The sequence below is a fragment of the Plutella xylostella genome, chromosome 7, assembly GCF_932276165.1.
Source record: "Plutella xylostella chromosome 7, ilPluXylo3.1, whole genome shotgun sequence".
Taxonomy (NCBI): domain Eukaryota; kingdom Metazoa; phylum Arthropoda; class Insecta; order Lepidoptera; family Plutellidae; genus Plutella; species Plutella xylostella.
Genome location: NC_063987.1, coordinates 6,370,914 through 6,393,592, shown reverse-complemented (window position 1 = coordinate 6,393,592; position 22,679 = coordinate 6,370,914). Strand labels below are relative to the sequence as shown.

General features: G+C 36.2%; 1 long non-coding RNA gene across 1 annotated transcript; it reads right to left on the bottom strand.

The window, feature by feature from the left end:
• Nucleotides 1-567: 567 nt before the first annotated feature.
• On the bottom strand, nucleotides 568-1,877 carry LOC119693543. The gene is made up of 3 exons (XR_007266480.1): nucleotides 1,477-1,877; nucleotides 984-1,124; nucleotides 568-728 (listed from the first exon to the last, which is right to left on the bottom strand). It is a non-coding gene; the product is annotated as an uncharacterized LOC119693543 (long non-coding RNA).
• Nucleotides 1,878-22,679: the final 20,802 nt, after the last annotated feature.

Below are 22,679 nucleotides of genomic sequence, written 5' to 3'. Positions count from 1 at the left end.
CTAGTCTATAATTATTAATTATCCTTTTGGCTGGGTTGGTTCAGTTTGGTATTGGTTGTATGAGTTTTGTTGTGCGGGTTCTTTGGTTTGTTGATGTGGTTGATTGTGCTTCTGGATCGGATCTTTGCTTGTCATCGACTAGGTGCTTAAATCTAGGCTCTAAAATTACTATACTCGAATGTTTGAAAGAGTAGATAATATATTATACAACATTGATCATAGGAGTTGGGATAGAACTGTAACACTATCTATGCTATCATCCTAATTTAGAGTAACCGGAAAAGCCCAAATGTCTAATTATCAAATTCCAGAGAGCCAATTAGTAGCAGATGTTATCGGACATTTCCTTAAACAAATACAAGTATGAGTTACAGTCAATAAAGAAAAGAAAATTTAACAATAATCTCAATTGAAAAAAAAAATTGCGATGAAAAGGTAGCGGTCCGACATAACAAAAAATTTTGAAAACAATTAATGTGTAGCAAGTTACTGTTGTTGATAAAGTGTTAGACCAGGTGAAGTAGGCTAGGACCTCATTTAGTATCAATATATTGTTTTGTAAGTTAAGAACTATGTGGGTAGTTTAGTTGTTCCTATTTTGAGCGCAGTTGCAATACACTTCTTCATCTGAGTCAGGATGTTAACTTATATAGTATATAGTCTCAGAGTTTGGCTGTCAAATATAGAACATCATCATCATCATCAGCATTTAAAAGGTATGTCATATCCTGAAAAGAAAAATAGAATTTAATTTAAAAAGCTGGGTATTATGAGGATTTACATAATTCAGGCAAAGGCTATTTAGTTCAATATAAATTAAGTAGACTAATAGAATAATATATTTAGGGAATTGTTTTATGATAGGTAATCAATATTGGATCTACAGGGTTATGATTTTCATAGTAGTCTAACAAAATCTGAGGACAGGAAGTATAAATAAAAAATTAAGTATTACAACACATAGAAAAGAAATAGGTACTTACTTATCGCAGAAAATTTACTTTGGTCTATAAGTAGTGAGGCATTGTGAATGTTTTGTCACAGTGGATGGTTTGTTCAGTGGTTTATCATGGGGTTTAGTCCAAACAAGGAGTGTTGTTGGTTTTGCATTGTTATGTTTGGTCCTGAAATAAAACAAATAATTATATAGGCATAATACAAATAAAATTACGTAAATGTAGGAGTTGAAGAGTAAATCATAGGATACTTATTTAAAAGGTGAGGGGTTGATAATAAGTTAAAATAGGTTGGTTAGTCTTGCCAGTATTCATTCAAAACTGTATGGGAGATATTTAACCGAGTAAGATTTTTATAACAATAGATCTATTATAAACACAAGATCCGTAAAACAGAGCTATTGTATGTATGAATAACAAACAATTCAGAGGTTGTTTATTTTGAATCACGATAATTTGGGGATTAGGACTTAGTTTAATAGTATGCATACAGGGTATTCGATAGAATAATGACACTTACCTATTAGATTCACTCATTATCTAAGAGTTTTGTAAGTTTAATCGGGTAAACTTTAGATTTCTTCATGCAATCGATATTGTTGAACACAACGACGCATGTTTTTGTTTTGTTTAGTGCCGGAAAAAAAAACAGAATAAGGTTATGTCAGGTTGACATTGACAGTTTAGTTTTTTAATAAATTTGACAGTTACACAGGTAAGGCACATTTACACAAACAGTCTGAATAGGAATAAAGGATAAGTGGAGACCGTGTTTTTCAAATAGGGGTTGTGAGGGAGAGTTGTAATATATCAGAAATATTTTTAGTTACCTAGTAACATTATTTTCGACTTAGGTAGTTACGGAGGGTAGGGAAATAGTTGAAGTAGAAGTAGTAGTTAGGTACCTACATATTTGATAAAATAAATAGTTTATTAGGTTGTAGAAAAAAAAACTAGATGGCGGTATTTTGATGTTTTGGTATTGATGGAATATTGGGGTGGATTTGTTTGTTACATGAGAGTAGGAACTTTCAATTTTGGTAAAATTGATCTGATATAATTTTCTTTTATAGAGAAAACAAAAGGGTAGGGTATTTACATAGCCATTTCCCGGGGATTATGTCGTGATTATAATGTTTCGAAAAACTGAAAGAGCAAAGAATGTGGAAGGAAGAAAAGTACTTTAAAGGTCATTTTCAAGTCTGAATGGTAATAATTTTAAAGGTACCCGGCCGGGTCTAACATAGGTGATTAAAGAATGATGAAGAATGAAGTTTTAATTATTTGATATTGAGTGCGATTTATAATCATGACAAATACAACTGGGAAATGAAGGGTTTATTCATACTTCGTTCAGACACACACACACACACACAATTATAAGGGAAACTTTGGTATATTGTTTCTGTAAAACTTGATTGAGTAGTTACCTATTATATAGGTACTTATTTAGCTAAAAAAAAGAAATTTATTCCAAAAGTTACCTTTATTTCACAAATACTTTCCAAATGATCAACTAATGTAGATACAAGAATTTTTGCTACTTATGTAATAAGTATTTTAATAAAAATTTAAAAATAATAATACTGAGTAAAATCTTAAAAGAAAAAAAAGATTTTTATAAATAAATAGTTAACTTCATTTTAAAACTACTAACTTAATAATATGTGGGGATATCTCACACACGACCATCCGACCCTAAATTAGGCAGAGCCTGCAATATGGGTATCGGACCGTCAGTTAGTAGTGTGCAAATTGGTTCAAGTAATTTACACACCATACACTCTTAGTCTTGCTTTTGTAGTAAATTGGCGAAGAAAGGCGGTTCTACTCGGGCACAAACGTGGTACAAACGCTTTAGTCGAATTATTATTGAAGTTAGCTATGCACGCATTAACACATGAGACGTCTATACAGGCTATAGATGTTTTTACAAAGTACCTTTTACAGACTCCACACGACACACTACACTTTACACAAAAAAAAAACAATTACTTTGAAACAATTTGCTTAGAAAAATATCTACATAACAAAAGTTGATCATGACGGAAAACAAATACACTTTACACCAAAAACACATTCTGATCGAAGTGTAAATAAACTAGATGTATTTTCTTTTCAATTTAGGTAGGTAAATGATATAAAAGAAAATTAATAATTAGATACATGATATTTTATTGATTTAATCGGTGGGGAGGAAGAAGGCCTTGATGTTTATTAGAGTGGCGTGAATCAGAGAAAGAGGATGAGAGTTGTGGTGAATTGAATATCTAAGAACCTATGTATTGAAAAAAATAATACCTACAAACATATAGTTAAGTGAAAGTGGCTTTAGTAAAATATCATGGCTGTTCTCCTGCACTGAAGGAAAGATTCCGATTTCACCTTAATGACACAACACTATACAAAAGAGAATATTTATGAAGATTTTGGTGTTAGGTTAGGACAGCATAGTCAAATTATACTGTTGTATGTACAGTATCTTCATAATATTCTATACTCAACATCTACTCACTTAAAGAAAAAATATATATTATTTTCAACACAAAATTTTGTCATTTTGCTGGATTAGAGGGGGATTGAAAAGTTGTGAATCAGTTGTAAACATGAATGCAATAATGGTTCACAATAGTAATTCTCTTTCTGGTTTTGGTAAAATGATACTTGATATTTCTACACTCTACATCAAGCTCGGAGATTGGTGGACATTGTCCCTGGGGATTGTTAGAATGAGACTTGAACTTTATTAATTTCTATTGATGATGCATCGTCGAAAACATAGGGCGTGGGAGAGTTCGTGCTCTAAGAGGGCGTGTTAAAGATGCTACAAAATTCTTAAAAATAAATTTAAGGTTCTGTGGTTTCTCATTTAGCATTGGATCCTTCTGATCGACAGGGTATCCCCTTGTTCCCGGTTTATTGGAGCATGAATAATCTACTAAGTATTCGATCAATAGTTATGTAAATAATAAATAATAATAGGGATGGTCGATGATTTTTGATAATTTCTGGGGATCTTGTTGGCTAATCATCTGAGTCATTTTACACACACACAAACACACACATATTGAGGTGATTATCGGAATTTCCTTTTACAAATTTTTCATTGTTTAAATTCAATGAATTTGATATTTGCGAAAATAAAGGGTGGTGTATATTATTGTGTATATTTTTTCCATATCTCAATTATAATATACTTGCGATACTACAAAAATATAAGGGGTTGAATGTAATGTTCCATCAATGCCGAAACATTAACTATTTCGCAAATAATGAATTTAAACTATGACTGGATGTTCCGTGGGATTTGTTCCGCTTTGGAAGGGATTTCCCGTGGGATTTTTGAAAAATTAGTCTGAGATCATTCAGGGTGTCGGCTAACTTCGTGCCAAGCTTTGTTGTACCGATTGCGATTCACAGAATAATCAAGATAATTATTCTGAGTGTAGGTGAGCCTTAATGTTAATATCGGCGAGTTGAGGGTAGAGGATGATATCCACGTAAGCGAGCAGCGCGTGGGCACTTTTCACTTTTTTGTGAGCAGCCGTGGTGAGCAGACGGTCAGATGGAGGGAGTGATCGGTGCCGTGGGAGCTTGAGGACCAGGCGCGTGGAGCCGAGGCGGAACACCGTGTGCGAAGCTAAGTCACCTTTCTACTCGTATTTACTTTTTGTCTCTCGTATATGATTGAGAAGTTATGCCTACACTTTATTTCTTGAAGGACGCTAACCCACGGCTGCAATTTCCATCACACTGGTATAGGGATTAGATAGGTACACTAAAGGTCTTCTACCTCGCTCATTCAGTATTTAGCTAGCTAGAGAAAAACCTACACATTACACATTCCCTTATTTTAGCTTTGGTTCAACTTATTTTAGTTTAGAATAGGGACTTCTGGATAGATACAAATAGGCAGAAGCGGGCTGGTGATGATGATGATGATGATTATCAAATAACTAAAACCTGACAATAGATCTCACTTCAAAAATAATAAATTCTTATCAAATAAAAAATATACACCTACCTTCAAATTTGTTCTATGGTTCTTTGTTCAAATTATTGATTTTTCATTAGGTAAATAAATACTTCTATAGAATCTATGCTATAGTAATTATTCAAAGAATAAAGTAGATAGTATACATACTTAAATAAACTTTTCAAAGATGATTTATTGTAGTATCTATATGGCAGAGAAGATTATTTGACTTTGAGTTTAAAAACAAGTAACAGCGCAGGGAAAGAATTGATTGACGGAGAAATTTACTCTAATAAGTGTCAAGATATCACAAATAAGGGTCCTAGATACTTAAACTAAATCATTTCTGGTCCTATATTGCTCAATAAATACAAATGGCTTGAAGGTAGATCAGATTCCTGTCCAATTTGCATATTTTCAGAAAGTTATGTAAATTCTTACCCATAGAAGTGTTTGTTTCCTTGTTAAATCAATAAATTCTAATGTAAATAAAGATAGCACGGATATAGTAGGAATAAAGTTAGCTAGGATATATTTATTACAACTATTTATAATATATTTGAATAAGTTTATATGATATTCACTATTTCATAACAATTATCCTATATTCCAATAAGATCAAAGAATATTCACTATTTCATATTATATATTTAATCTTTTAAAATAATACCTAAATCACTTCCCACTTGGCTACAAAATTAGAGTCATATTATTATATTTTCAAATACTTATCTATTATGAAATTCATGATTTAATAAAGTTACTATACTGTAAATTATTGAACTATTCTAGTTTCAGTTAATTTATGATTATAAATATGATTGTCCCTTTAGCTTTGACAACATGTATTCATGTTGATTTATTTACATGATATAAATATAAAACATGTAAATATATAAGGTTAGGAGCAAGGGAAGTGATTAATAAGTTGGTCGGAGGAATGTCCAAGTCAATGGTTGTGTTCCACGAGGGCTCCGATTGAATATTTGCTATTATTTATCTATTTTAGAGTCTTATATATTGATTCAATCGGGTGTAGTGATCAAGGCCTACAAAGCGTATGGAGGGGCTTCCCTTATTAACCAACACCAAAAAACATTATTATCTATATTATTATCTTTATGTACTTACCTGTAAATATGTATTTATCGTACAAATAAAAGTTATACATTAAAGTTGTAGTATATAGGTCAATAATTATAGGCAGGTAGGAAGTATGTAATCAGTTCTAGGTCATAGTTTTATTTAATTCACTATCTTTCCTTTATTGGGTTACATCACAACGTAGGGGTTCCCTGGATGTTTCATGGCCAATTCAAAGCAGTATTTGTTTCACTCTTATTTCACTCAGGTTAGTTTTGTTGGGTGTTTTCAAATATCTTCTTAGTAAATCCATTAGGTAGGAGTTAAGTAGGCAGGAGGTAGGGCGAAACGTTACAGTAGGCTACGGACGAATGTTGTTTTTCATAATTTATCTCACATACGAGAAAATCTGTAGAAAATGTCTATACAATAAAAGCCGGACTTATTTTATATTCTATACGTGCGGGGCAAACAATTTACCAAGTTTTTTATTACTAGCTGACTTTCACAGGAAAAAGCACCTTTTCTCTATTTTACACCTTTCGCGACCTCAGCTGTATAAATAAGTAATTTTAGTGAATTCTTTATAAATATGAGTGCTGTGACGGGATTCGAGACACCTTTTGGATATGATTTATTTAAAAAATATTTTTATATTAATACTACTACGTAATAATGTTGTTCTCGATTCGAGACCAAGACAGGCAAGAGTAGCGTGGGACACCCTCCCTACGACCTTAGAAAGTGGTCTTAGTGCTCTGGACTTAGTTAGGTGGCTGAGGACATACTGTTCTGGCCCTGCTGAGGACTGGCCTCCAGCAGTGGACGGAGACGGCTGATGATGATGATGACAGACGTCTCCTCTTAACTCTTCTTCTCTCTAATTACAACACTATCTAATTTAAATAATCTCATTTGATTTAGAACAATCATAATATAAATTATATCTAGTCAGTAATCATTGTATCTAGTCGTATATTTATATTGGGTGACATCCTCCGTGCAGGCCAAGATAGCTCAACTCTGATTGAATTATATTGATCCATCATGTTTGATATTGTAAAGAGCGAAATTGGATTTTGGCCGACCCTTTTATAGTGTAGTTGGAACAATGAACGGTACTTACACTGATTTGTTTTCAGGAAAGTACATAATGTTGAGATTATGTTATATTGAGTTTATTTATTTACTTCCTCCATAAAAAGGAAACGCATACGTATGGTATTCGTGAACGATTTTATTCGAAGGTATTTATTTATTAGTATATAACTAAAGGCATAAAGAAAAATCTATTTAAGTCAAGCATTGTTTTGAGGCCCTCTATCGTCTGCATCTGAGTATCCTATAGACCTATAGAGGATTTTTAATGGTTATTTCATAATCGGCAATCTTTGTAGAGGGATGAAGATTGCAGTTTTACCTAAAGGTTCATAAAAAGCCTAAAAGTATTTATTATCGTATTTGGCTTGCGACAAGCTTTGTCTAAGGTAGATTTAAAATCATACTCCGCCATGCAACATCAGAAAGAAGCAATATTGTACACACAAGCAATATTGACGGCTGAATGGCGTAGTGGTTAGTGACCCTGACTGCTATGCCGAAGGTCCCGGGTTCGATTCCCGGCTGGGGCAAATATTTGTTTAAAGACAGATATTTGTACTCGGGTCTTGGTTGTTGATATTTATATTTAGTATGTATCTATCTATGTATTTGTGTAGATATATCAGTTGTCCGACACCCATAACACAGGTTCTGCCTAGCTTGGGGTCGGATGACCGTGTGTGAGATGTCCCCACATATTAAAAAAATATATATATATATATTTGTAGTACATCAACACTGAGTCACCAACACCGTGTCATCATAATAATGGTTCTACCTTTTTTGGCATAAGATTTTTTTGCCTAATCTCGTATTGCATAGTAACGTTTGGTCAAAGTCTCGTTACGCCGAAAATCGTATGGCCTATACTAGTTATTATTCTGTGGTATGGCATAAATCTCGTTTAGTAAAAAGTTATTTCGCATAACATTGTTTAGCCTAATAATGGTATGGCCAAAACTTGAATAGCCTAATAATGCTATGGCATAGGTTTATACAAAGTAAAAATATTCGTTTGGCTTTAACTTTGACGGAGCGTCTCCCTACATAGCGCAAACTGGTGCCTGGTATTGTTTCCGCTGTTTGGAAAACGCTCCGCTCCGCTTCGCTGCGCTCCGCTTTGGTTTTGATGAACATGTGCACCTAACACGCTCCTCCTCGCTTTGCTCGTCGTCGCACCTATTTTTAGGTTTCGATCTCATGGGTTTTGTAATAATTATATTGGTCGTTAACTTTCGATTTTTTGATCATACAATATCGTGATTTTCGGGATGTAGGAGAAAAATACCACAATTTGTACATTTACTACATACTTAATATATTATTTATTAAGATAACATTAGGAGAAACAAGATTATATATAGGTATAGACGAACATAAATTTGAGCAAACGAAACTTAGGTGTTTAAAGATTGTGCCTAAAGAGTTTTAGACGAAACGAGCCTTATGCCACATATGTCTTGGCAAAGTGATGGTTCGGCCAAAAAAGTTTAGACCATACGAGTTATGCGAAATGAGTTTTGGTCAATAAAGATTATGCCAGATGAGCGGAACCCCATAATAATAAAAACAAATGAATGCAAGCAGCATCAGAGCCTCGCCGTCACACTACATAAGACTACATCAGAACTGCGCCATATCATTCTCTAGGTAACGCGAGATCAAGAATGCCGTAGCTGGGGGTCACTCTATATAACCAAAAACGAATATGTATTAATCGTGCCGATCGCACGATAGATCTCGCTCGATCGCAAACTATGCACTATACAGGGTGTTGCAAAATTGGTATACTAAGCCGAAACCTTCATGTGCAGCATGGTATATCTAAGCCCGAAACTAAAATCAGAATTTGAAAATTCGCGAAAAAAAAAAACATTTTCCATAGAAACTTTGTTGGTCACGTGACTTTTTACTATGGGAAAATAATTTTTTTTGCAACACCCTGTATATGAAAAACTGGCTCAACTATGCGAACGAACTGAGTTTAGCCGTCAGTGGAAGTTCGACTTTACCTTTGCTACCGAGTAGACTGGCGAGACAGTATCCTAGGCATAATTATCCTCGACCATTGAACGGCTATCAATTGAACGAGCACTCGGCCGGTGTCTCACCACTCTACTCGGTACGGTGTAATCAGGGTGGCCTCTCTGGGCACAGCACACGCTGAGCTGGTGCCTTTTTGACGCTCTGGACAGCAACCGTGTTTGTTTGTATTATTTTCTGTTTTTTTTTCATATAAATTTTTTGTAGTATTCTGTTTCTTTTTGTTTCTGTTTTTAGGGTTCCGTAGCCAAAATGGCAAAAACGGAACCCTTATAGTTTCGTCATGTCCGTCTGTCCGTCTGTCCGTCTGTCCGTCTGTCACAGCCGATTTACTCGGAAACTATAAGTACTACAATGATGAAATTTGATGGGAATATGTGTTGTATGAACCGCTACAAAAATATGACACTAAATAGTAAAAAAAAGAATTGGGGGTGGGGCCCCCCATACATGTAACTGAGGGATGAAATTTTTTTTTTCGATGTACATACCCGTGTGGGGTATCAATGGAAAGGTCTTTTAAAATGATATAAAGTTTTCTAAAAAACATTTTTCTTAAAGTGAACGGTTTTTGAGATATCAGCTCTCAAAGTCGTAAAAAGTATGTCCCCCCCCCTCTATTTTTATAACTACGGGGTATAAAATTCTAAAAAAAATAGAGGTGATGCATGCTAATTAACTCTTTCAACGATTTTTGGTTTGATCAAAGTATCTCTTATAGTTTTTGAGATAGGTTGATTTAACTGTAATATTATATTTGCTGCTACGGAACCCTTTGTGCGCGAGCCCGACTCGCACTTGGCCGGTTTTTATTTTTTTATTGTTCAGTGTGTCAAATAAATGTTTCTTTCTTTTCTTTTCTTTCTTTCTTTATAGAGTAACCCTCTTGTATCTAGGAGCTCTCAGGATCCTCATGTACAGACGCGTGCGATACCTCCGCGACATCTAATCAGCTCGGTAGCGGCGGTGTTCCCTTAACGACACTCCAGTAGATTGGCGTGTTTACCCCCCCCCCCCCCCCTGCGCCCCCCTACCAAGTACCGACAGAAGGGAATCACAGAGGGATTATTGAGAGAAATTAGCCGATTTCGGGCAATAAAATTAGGCATTATTGGCTTATCCGGGGATTGGTTGTTCAATCAGTTGATAAATAGGTTGTGGTTTGATTTGTGTTTTATCGGTCTGAGTGTTGTCTGTAGATTTGACTTGTCTTTGCCATCATATAGGTAGTTAGGAAAATGATGATGTGATTTTGGAATTTAGGGATTTTAGGGTAACGACTTCAGAATTCATGTCATTTGAAGGTGAAAGTAAAGTAATAGAAAGTAGCCGACATAGTTCTTAAATCTGCAAGCTTATGACTGCCATATTATTATAATATGCCGAAGAACCGATGACCAGTAAGGTTAATCAGTTCGGAATGATATTAAGACAAAATCTCTTGTAATGCATCTCTCCATTTACCCATTAAAGGTACATTAGAATAGGCTGCAGTATTTTGTATAAAAGCTCTGGCTGTGAAAGAATTTTAATGAAAATCTCTAGTGCTACCACTACCCCCATATTATATGCATGTCGGCGTCAAACACCGCGCACATTGCTTACTCGGGACACAGATAAACTTCATTTACACGTACACAGTTTCAGGAGGGCAACTCTAGATTATGTAAAATGATGTTGATGATGATGTCTTCTTCGTTGTATCCGACAACAGCGACTCTTGCTACACTCTGTTATGTGCTCTTATGTGGCTGGCAAGTCCGAACTTCGTCTTGAACACCCTGTCACACTGAGCACAGTAGAGCTGTCCCATTCTGTTGTATGTATAGTTGTAGGGGGCTTAGGGCATGTCTTCCGAGAGTGGCGTTTCACGTCAAAGTCTTGAAGTTGAGACTTTTCAAAATTTTCTAAGCCTTTGTGGACAGAGTTACGCCACTCTGGCCTCATCTCAGCTAGTTCCTCCCAACTGTCCGGTGAAATGAACAGTCATACAATCGATACGTTTAATGCAATGTGATAAGTCGTGGTTAGTTCACCAGCGAGCGTTCTAAGACTTTGTCAAGCAAGAGTAGTGTTCGCATTGCCCGCTATTCAGACTCACATTACTCATCACCTAGAAAAAAGAGAGGTCTTATGTATATCGCAGGTCTAGTCATACAATTGAACGCGCTAGTGGTTCAATCAAAAAGGAGATTAAACCAGATGCCTGCGACATATACAACGTACCTACTTCGAGCATTCGGTCGTTTAGAAGTTACAGTGCGTCTGACAGTATACACCCAGACTTACAAATATAATGACTTATTTTCTTCAGCAAGGGTTAAAAACAGCCCCGTTTGAGTGTAATCACAATAACCTAGATCTAGATAGCGCTAGAGAACTGGGGAATGAAGCATCAATTGCGTTATATTTTTTCACTGCTCAGCAACATGCACACACGGGGGCATTTGCTTTTCAATCTGGTTCCGGGGGTCACTCTCTAAATCAACGATCGATCGAACAAGAATTGTCACGCAATCAGCACGCTTAATACAAAGAGATAGAGTCGTGATTAGCGCTGCGCGAACCAACGCTCTATCTCGTTGTATCAACCGAGCCGATTGCGTGAAAATAGAATAGAATAGAATACTCTTTATTTTGCACCATTAAAGAAAACATTACAATATCACAGCTTACATATAAAATAGTACAAAAAGGCGGTCTTATTGCTTAAAGCAATCTCTACCTGACAACCTTGGATGGAAGAGACAATTTTAACATAATTAATGCGAGTAGAGGTGCAAGGTATACTGCTTAAACAGTACCTACATGAAATGTTTGTTCTTTCGTTCGTCGATGTAGACGGTAGAGAGTGACCCCGCAGCCGTGGTCGCTGCAGTAAAGAATAAATACGCAAAAAGCCGCTTTGATATTCACCAGTGTGTGTGGCAGTTGCAGTGTATTTGTCCATTGCGTTGCTTGTTCCGTTTGTCTGTTCAAAAAGATTCAAATTCGCATAGTCTTTAATCGGATTTAATAATATACATGGTGTTAAAAAAGCGGTATGGCGAGCCAAAAGGGGGGTGCATCTGGAAGTTATCCTCAACAGCTTTTGTTCTACGAATTATGAACCCCCTGAGTCACCCCCTTTCCGTTTACTGTAACCTTTTTGCCACACCCTGTATATCTGTTTATTATACAAAACAAACATACTAGACCATAGTAACATAAATATTGTAACATTTGTTTAAAAGACACAATTATAGCAACAAGTTCTGTCGACGTTTACTGTTACTGAAACAATCACAACATTGCTGGTTTTCTGCCAGAATCAATTACTTTCCAAAAGCTATCCGGAAACCGGAAATGGATATAGTGATTACATCAGCCTAAATTAAACGTTAGAATGCAAAGCACGGAACGTGAACACTTAAAGAAAATTTAATAACCATTTGAAGGAAGACAAAAGAGATAGAGTTTAAAAACAAAAGGAAATGAAGTTTACGGTTCGACGAAAACACTGGTGAAATAAAAAAAAAACAATTATCATTTTTAAACCTTGAACGAAAAGAAATGGTGTTATAAGATTGCCGCGTTTATGTTAGATGTCTGTACCCGCGAGCTTCGCTTCGCCTTAAAAAAAATTCCCGTGGGAATTCCGGGATAAAAAGTAGCCTATGCTCGTTCTCAGGGTCTAGACTCTAGACCATATCTATTCCAAATTTCATTCAAATCCGTTCAGTAGTTTTGGCGTGAAAGAGTAACAGACAGACAGACACACAGAAAGACACAGTTACTTTCGCATTTATAATATTAGTTAGGAAGTTAGGATTAGTATTTATGAAACTCTGTGTCGGTTTGTGGGGATGAATAAGCTGGACAATTCTGTACTTATGCGTCATTTTATTGTGGAGTCTACTCAGTGCACCTTTAGTAAAGACTGCGGGCTCAGTTAATTACTGCTGAAGGCTGAAGTTATATAATTTGATCCCACTTTTCAATCATATTTCTATTATTGAACTCTTATATCTTACCACACATAGTTACATTGACTTTTTTGCTATTTTGTTAATCTCAGACAGGAGCATAAAAGCTGAATGTAATTACATTTTTAATACCATAATAATTTAGGTCCAACATTCTTTTACTTTTGACGAATTATTTATTATCTGAATATGAATAAAAGGGTGAACAAAAGTGACAAAATTTTTTTTGCTGATAAAATTAATTAAAATGTCACAGCTGAACAAAAATTCAGGCTTATCTCAGTAAAACATTCGTGAATTTCATTGTATGTTAGTGACCAATCGGTATAATATATAATATACAAGTCTGATTTAAGTATAGTACAGACTAGTTGACTGCTACATTACTTGAAAGTCCCGAATTATGTTAAACTTAGGGCCTGATATGGCTGCCTTTGGGATAAATACACGATGTCACTGTCTGTAGGTAATTATATTTTAGACAGTGACAGCATGTCTTTTATCCCACAGGTAGCCATTATCCAGACATTGTGAAACTGGCCGTTAGTTATGTGCATTATTTCATCTCCAATAACATGCCAATGAAAAGTGTAAGTCTGGAGTATCACGGGTTTATTCAGTTATTAAAGAATTTATCCCGGATATTTGAGAGCCGACACTTGGTATTCGCCTCGGCCCGGACACGGTGTTTGACCTTCGTTAGCGGTGCGATTGTCCCGCTGGAAACGTGACTCTATAATAACATTGTTACAAATTGCGATCCCTTGCATTTTCATAACATTCAGTTTGTGTGAAGGGAATGGTTGTGTTATATTTGGCGTTGAAATGAGATGATCGTTCAAAAATATGACAACGTATGTTGTGGCAATGCAGCATCAGAATGTGTGTAATTGTATATGTACCTACCGATTTTTGTTTCCGATAAGATATATATCATACATAAGGCTCGATCACTTATAAAATCTACCCTATTATAAAGTCAGTTTACATGAAGTAGCCTATTAATAAGGCCGCACCACTGCGCGAGCTTTGCGGCCTGGCTTGCGGTATATACCCTTTTAAGCATTGTACCACCAGGGTCACATTGATATAATTACCATTAGCGGGTGTACTTATAACCACAAAATAATTAGAATAGTAGGTACAGTTTTATTAGACACAAGATATTGGGCAAATTTAAATAAAATACTTAGTTAAGTACTTACTGAATGCAGTACTTACAATGTGTGACCTTATGGCATGGGAAACAGCGATCTCTCGCGAACAGGATCGCTTATGCGTGTGAAGTACCCCGGGTGACCTTGGTTCACAGCTGCCGGCCGTGCACTTGCCATAGTTTTAGTTTTTAGTTTAGTTTTTATTTATAGTCAGTGGCATCATAAAGGGAAGCGGCTGAAAATCAGCGCGGTAGTAGGTAATATATTATGTTCTACCGCCTTAGCTGAGCCGCCGTCCGTTTCGGTGCCAGACAACGCACACATATCCTCTCATCTATTTCTTTTGTTTAGTCATAAGGTCTTTGTGTTCATTTATTACTGTTTTTCATTATGTTTTCTTTTTTTTTTCTGTGTGTGTGCGATGGCACGGAATAAACGTTTTTATTATTATTATTATTATCTCTTATGGCCCCACTACACGTCCGCGGATGCGTCCGGAGATGCATCTGGAGACGACCTCCGCGGACGTGTAGAAGGGGTGAATTGGGCATCTGTTGTAGGTATTTGACGTCCGCTGACGCATCTGCCACCGATCCGCTTGTGGTCGGTTTTTCTGGCACAGTACCCGTATTACGAAAAACCGCAGCATATTCTATTCGATAGTCTATTCGAAAGTGCTGTCAACCTGTCAACAACAAAATGGCGGTGTATAGATTTGCGAAAGTTTGACAGCTATCATTCCATAGGTCATTGTCAGAATAATATTATGTACTCTGTGGTCATTCTTTTCGAAACTCATTCGAAAGGTAAAAAGTGTTCGAAAGTGCTGTCAAGTTGACAGTAGTCGCACTCGCATTCGATTCTATTCGTTAGCTCGAATTTTCATGATACGGGTACTGATCAAAGGGTTCAAGCGCGAGCGACCGGCATCGTGACCACACGTCCGCGGACGCCCCAGATAGTGAGACCAGAATCGTATTCTTCTCCACTTCTTCTCGATAACTCGACTGCGATGCAAACTCAAGTAGTAGTCAAAAGTACTAAACACATAAATAGCTGCGACGGCTGCCGTTTCGATGTCCATGTTTGCGAGTAGCGTCTGCCGTTATTCAACTCAGACTGACCGATCAACAGACGTGTGGTCGCTTGCAGAGATTCGTCTGCAGATGCATCCGCGTACGTCTCCGGACGCATCCGCAGACGTGTAGTGGGGCCATTACAGACAAAAACCGTCTGGTAAAAAGAAAACACACATAGCAGTACCAGCAGTACAGATATTAAACAGCTGACAATCTGATAATAAACGTTGTTATAGGAAACAGTGTTATTGGAACTTTTTTCATTGCTCTTATTATATTCAAAGGAAAACAGTTCCAATGGGACGGCAATGGCATGTAACTCTTTCATTACTTGCACCGACTGTCCACGATTTCCACCCAAGTCCACCTCTACTTTTTGTCACCACACCGCGACCGAATTTAGACGTTCAAACGCTAAGTAAGTGCCAATTTCTCCATTGTCGGTTAGAGCATAACCAGGTATTAGTGGTTGACTTTTGACACATCTGTCAAGAATTTTATATGGAGATGACGTATAATTGATAACCAATCCCTGGTCGGTTAGATAACCGACTATGGAGAAATTGGGGCTAAATCTCCCACTTGACTGAAGTCGAGTCAGCGAACTCCTCAACCGCCGTCATTGTGTTATTTTATAAGTAGCTCTTCGTTACGTCGCCTGATAATATCCGTTTCAATTATTTATGCAACAAGTTCTACGAAGAACAATGGCTTATCTGCCTCGAGGAGAAATTGGGCCTGAAGGGTTACTCTTGCTCGGTGACGCGCGAAGTTTCGGAGCACTGCTGTACAAACCACGGCTCTATGTCGTTGCAATACAGCTCTCCGAAACTTGGTATTTCTTCGGAGTTACCCCTCTACGCTCGTGCCGAGTGCTTTTCTTGACTCTACAAGAGACATTAATGATGTCGATCGCTTTTGTTGACAATATTAGAGATATTACTTTTAACCACTAACGGACGATAGGGATGTTCAAAGTTTGTATTCTGTCTGTCTGGCAACGAAGGTCTCGAACAGATAAGCCAATTTTGATTAAGGCGTTATTATACGCAAAACTAGCGCCAGTCGATTTCTTATAACTTGCTGGCGCATCGGTAAACGACTCGTCCCAAGGTTCAGGGTTAGCTTCCTGCCTTGGACAGACAATTCTTAATAAAAATCAATTAATAAATTAACAAAAACATACCTACGTTTAACCGCCGGGGTTTAGAACGGAAATTGATCAAACAATATACAATAAGTAAGCCGTTTATTTGCAATGTATTCACAGATTGAATCCGCACACAAGGGTCGCGGGGAAACACAAAAATGACGTAAACAGTAATATTTTCAATAGACATCGGCGGCGGTGGGCACGTTCCCACCATAAACGTTTTCCGTTTTCAGGGAGGATATTGCCAATTTTCTGTGATAAAAATAACGTAGCTCCACCATCCGCTAGTATCCGGCTGTAAGGCCCCGTTCCACTCTTCACCAACTTCACATGGCTTTAGTTTCGACCAATCACGTACCGAGTGAAAAAAAAATATAAGTAACAAAGTTTTTTTTCAACAGTTTTGATCGAGTCAACTGCTTTGTATGTTATCTATGTTAACGTAAATTATAACTAAGAACATTTTACAAAGAGCCTGATGTTTCATCATCAGCCCATAGTCATGCACTGCTCGACAGAGGCGTCTGACAAGCAGCGCCACAGTACTCTATCCTTGGCCTTCCTCATTCAGCCACCACCAACCGCCTGTCTATGGTCGTTAATCCAGCGGCCTAGAGAACTAGTTTATTTATTTTATACATAGTTCATTTTATATAATTGTTGGCCGCTAATATACTTACCTAACACTTTAAACAAGTTATATATTTTCAGTTTTCGGTAGGTTTAAGAACAGCACTTGTAACTGACTAGTAGAAAGAGGTCAAATCCAGCTGCAGATAGAAACTAAGTATAATATTTACCTCGTATTTTTATTCCATTTCCAAATCCAGCGCTGGACTAATCGGATTCAAATTTATTGACTTGCAGCTCTAGATTCTACAGCTACAGGCCGTGTCTTGTTTGCACTTTACTGGGGGTCACTCTATATGAGGAAAAACTAAGTTTTGGAGTGGCTACTACAACTGTATATGGCTGTAGAGTTGTTGTGCCGATTGCACCATAACTCTCGTTCGCTCTTTTTTCTTCATTATAGAGTTACCCTCCTGACTGGTACTTATACATAATTATGATGCAAGTTGATGAATTATAGGTTGTGTTGAGTAATTGTACGAATATACAACCGTAACAAAGCGCACGGCGCACACCATAATGACTTATTGATACGAATACTCGTGAGAATTGAAAAAGTCCCAAAGACCAAATTACTCCTAAACGGAAAGACTAGCTTAATGACGCCGTCGGAAATATTACATCGCATCAGAATACATATTAAAAACGTAAATATTAAAACGAAAATGGTCCAAGCTTAGGGAGGCAGATTAGTTAGACCTGAGGCTATATGCATAAAGGTTCCATTCGAGAGGGCCAGGTGCACCCAGACTTTAACATAGATAATAATGATGAAGATGAATAATATAGATATAGCTATAATACCTACCTATTATGTAGCCTTAACTTTGTTGACAGCTCAGCAAAGTTTCTTCGTGAACATTATTGGAAGCCTTAATATTTTGATATGATTATAGTAATGTAATTACGAACATAAGATAAAAGAAATGCCGTTCCCTCAAGGGATGGTTATTGGGGTATTTCTCACATCTTTACCGAAATAAGAAATAAGAGTAGTAAATGCATTATTATGATCACAAATACATACAGAAAGCGTATAATAAATTGTAGTTATAAGTAACTGGCTAACTCCTCTTACTACGGTCACTACGGTGCCAAACCCTAGGCCAGTTTTAGAATTCTTTACCGGCATGATAAAAAAAACAGTTTACGACAATTTTTGCAATAAAAAAAAACACGCACTCACGCCTTGTACTAATGTACTCCCTTGCAGGGTAGGCAGAGGTGCATTGCTGCACCCACTTTTCGCCAGAGTGTTATGTTAGTCCCAATGTAATAGGGGGCGGGCCTATTGCCATTTTACGGGCACATCCAAGACCCGAGAACAAATATCTGTGTTTAAACAAGGAATCGAACCCGGGACCTTCGGCACAGTAGTCAGGGTCACTAACCACTACGCCATTCGGTCGTCTACTTTTTGCAATAATTAATAAGTTAACTAATGTAACACCTCAATATTTCACCTAAATAGTTGTTCAGACCAGCAATCCAACGAAAAGCTTTACAAAAGTTGTGAATACGAGTTAGTTTCAGTTGAAATTAAGTTCCATTTAACATTGTCTAGCAGTGAGCCTCGTGCCACTGAAAACTATAATAATATAGCTGTTCCCGCGCGCTTCTCTTCGCTTTAAAAAGTTTTCCCGTGGGAATTCCGGGATAAAAAGTAGCCTATGTTCTTTCCCAGGGTCTAGGACGTATGTATACTATTCATTCAAATCCCTTCAGTAGTTTTGGCGTGAAAGAGTTACAGACAGACAGACAGACACAGTTACTTTCCCATTTATAATATTAAGTTAGGACCATACAACACGTTCGCGTCGCGTCGTCGGCTTCCCTATTAGGTGCTTTTATAAAGTGTTTAATATGACTGTGTGTATTAGAGCTTGAACCTCCTTATCAGTACCTTATCTGCTTTATGTTGGTTCTATACTTACTACTTACCAATATAATTACACTGCCGGGCAATGAAAAGGTTCCACTCACAAATGTCAACAACAAACGACTCCAATTTTTTCAAAGATTTAATTTAAAAAAATAACAAAATATTATTGATTTTTGTTCGTAATATCCTGATGCTCTGATGTACTTCAAAGTTGTAGAAGACGGCATTAAGCTAGCCTATTCCGTTTAGAAGTAATGTGGTGAACCTTTTCATTGCCCGTGAGTGTATAATACTTGAATTATCGTAAACCTTTACATATTCCTAGTATATTATAGCTTTATATACCTACTATATTATCTCATGTAATTATAACATAATGGCTAAACAAAACAAACTTACTGTTCTCCTTCTGTATTTGTTAGCTGAAACACCTTTAACACACTCAAAATATTATTCGAAACATGAAGTTTCGTATAACTTTTGTGGTTCCCGAAGTATGTATTCAATCTTTCAATTAATCTTGCTTGAGTTAAATACGTAATACCTAATCATAAATAATACTGGCCAAATATAAAAACGAGTGCATGAGCCCTCTCTCGATTATTGGGGTTGACAAACTGTCATTTTATATCTTATGTACATTATACCTATATATATATATATATATATATATATATAGGTATAATGTATAATATATATATAATGTATAATGTATAATATATATAATATATATATATACCTATATATATATATATATATATATATATATATAGGTATAATATATAGGTATAATGTATATAGATATATATATACATTTATGTACATACAGTCACACATGATTCTTGAGAGTCCGTTAAAAGCACCTAAATAGAGCATGCTACTATTATATACTACCTTACTTTAAACCTACGTCAAGGAAAATATCTAAATAAGTCTTGGGGCTGATTTTTCAATGGTCAGATAAGTGTTATCTGAAGAATAAAATTGTTGCTGTCATTGTCTAATACAAACATTCAGCTGTGACAGCAACAGTTTTATTCCTCAGATAACACTTATCTGACTATTGAAAAATCAGCCCTTTAATAATTACATATTCTGTAAATAAACAGTCTATAATTTGTCAAAACTTGTCGATATATTTGTGAAGAGCAGAGACAATATCCTAAAACAGACAAAACATACAGTTAATAGGTCGGCACTAATCCGGGTAAGATGTGGTAAACACGCATTTACATATTTCTCCCAGTACAGGATGCTCTGGAAATAAATTTAACTTACACTCACGGGCAATGAAAAGGTTCCACTGACAAAAACAGCAAATTACTTCTAAACGGAAAAGGCTAGCATAAGGTCGCCTTCTGCAACATTGGAGTACATTTAACAGAGCATCATGATATATGTTAATTTTTTAATTAAATGTTTTAAAAAATTGGCGTTGTTTGGTGTCGGCATTTTGTGAGTGGAACTATTTCATTGCCCGTGAGTGTATAAATAGCAGCTATTTCCCGCGAGCTTCACTTCGCCTTTATTTAACATGTTTGTAAAGTGAACACAAGTAAAAATTGTAAACCTAACCAACGATAAAAACCACAAATAAAAAACCCCCGACATTCAACACTAAGGGCCACTTGCACCAACTAAATTTAGTATCAAATCTCGATTTAAGAAACGTCATTCCATATAAAATTTGACACTAAATCGAGATTTAACACTAAATCTAGATTTAATATGTTTCTGCAAGTGGCCCTAAAAGACCCATAACTTTTTATCGGCTATGCTAATTTTGTTAAAATTAGGCAAGATCTAATTACTAAATTATTATTAACAAATCAAAAATTGGTTCAACTGTTGGGGATCTACGCCACTACAGACAGATACTCAGACCCCTGTTTTGGTCGAGGGGTTAAAAATTCACTTTCCAACCCGTCTACACCGCTCGTAAGTTCAACACCTCTATTTCCTGTACAACTCCAGACAATCTATAAATAATAGGACGCAACTGTCCGCCGGCTGATGAAGTTGGAAACATATCAGATAGTTCGCTATGGACCAGGTAATTGCAATTTAGATGAAAATATGCTAAGCCGGAGCGGGGCGGGGCAGATTTAAATAATGTTAAGTGAAAACCGAAATCTCTTCGAATACCGAATATCTTTACCATCAAATGAATTTCATACTGTGGAATTTAATATTATAGGTAAAAGCGAAAAGATAAGATTTTCAGTAAGCTGCGGCGGCGGCGGCGGTGTTAGAATCTTTTTGACGGAATAAAATGGCTAAGTTTTTTTTCAGCTGACGGTATTTTTTGTAATTGTATAAACGTGGTGTAATACTTAGTAACATATGGGAAGCGATACTCTAAGGACCACTTGCACAAACATTTAAATCTAGATTTAGTGTCAAATCTCGATTTAAGAATCCATATAAAATTTGACACTAAATAGAGATTTAACACTAAAACTAGATTTAATATGTTGGTGCAAGTGGCCCTTAATAACCCAGCTTTAGATATGCGCTCAAAAAATATGTGTAAATAGGTACTTACCTACTTTTATGTTTAACCTACATATTATTAAGGTATATTTGTTTCGTCAGTTCAGTTTTCAGGCCAAACTTAGGTAAAACTCGCCTCTCTTCCAGTCTAGGACAATAAAACAGAGCAGCCAGTTTTGAGATAAATTGAATGAAAAATTCACATATGAAGCAACATGTTTAGTAAGCAATGCCACGACCTAGCTGTTGCATCGCAACCTTCCTCTCTCGGTGTTTAGAATTCCACATGAGTCTCCACCGCATACAATATCAGGGAAACTGCACAAATATGAATTCCTACCGTTCTAGCTTGATGTTTAGATCTTAGATAAGTATAAAACAAAATAAAAGGTAAGTATATAAGTATATTTTTTTAATTTTCTTAGAAGAAATTTATCGGAAATGTAAAAGTTCCACTTACCAAATGACGCCATTTTTAATACTTTTTATTTAGAATTGGGCAAAATGTTTACGTTATTGGTTAGTAATATTCTGATGCGCTTAAAATTTATGTAATTTCAATATTGCTGACGGCGTCATTAAGCTAGTCTTTTCCGTTTATGAGTAATTTGTTGCTGGAACTTTATTGCTCGTGAGTGTATTTAAGTCGTTAAATATTGTTTTCTTCTAAATGTGACTACTTATAGACATTTTAGACAGTATTTCTATTTTCTGATTGCTTACGTTAGTGATCTTCATCTAATAATAGACGCATTTTTCCTGAAATAAAAATGACATATTATGTATCTAGCCTATCTGAAACCTAGTTAAACATTGTGAGATATGGCGTTTCGACTTTCTCCGTGTTCAACATCATAAGGGTCACAGTGACAGTTAAATAAAGTCCATTTTTCTCTCCACCTTTAATTTGCAAGGTGCGGGTGCCTATATAAATAGAGTGAGTCGCCCGCGCGCCTCAGTTGTAATATCACCATGCAGAAATGACTAGGTTTCAGATAGGCTAGATACATAATATGTCATTTTTATTTCAGGAAAAATGCGTCTATTATGTAGTCTGAGCCTATCTGAAACCTAGTTAAACATTGTGAGATGTGTTTATTATCGCATGGTGGAGAGAAAACCAACTGTGACCCATAAGCTACTGATGAGTATATCAGTAGA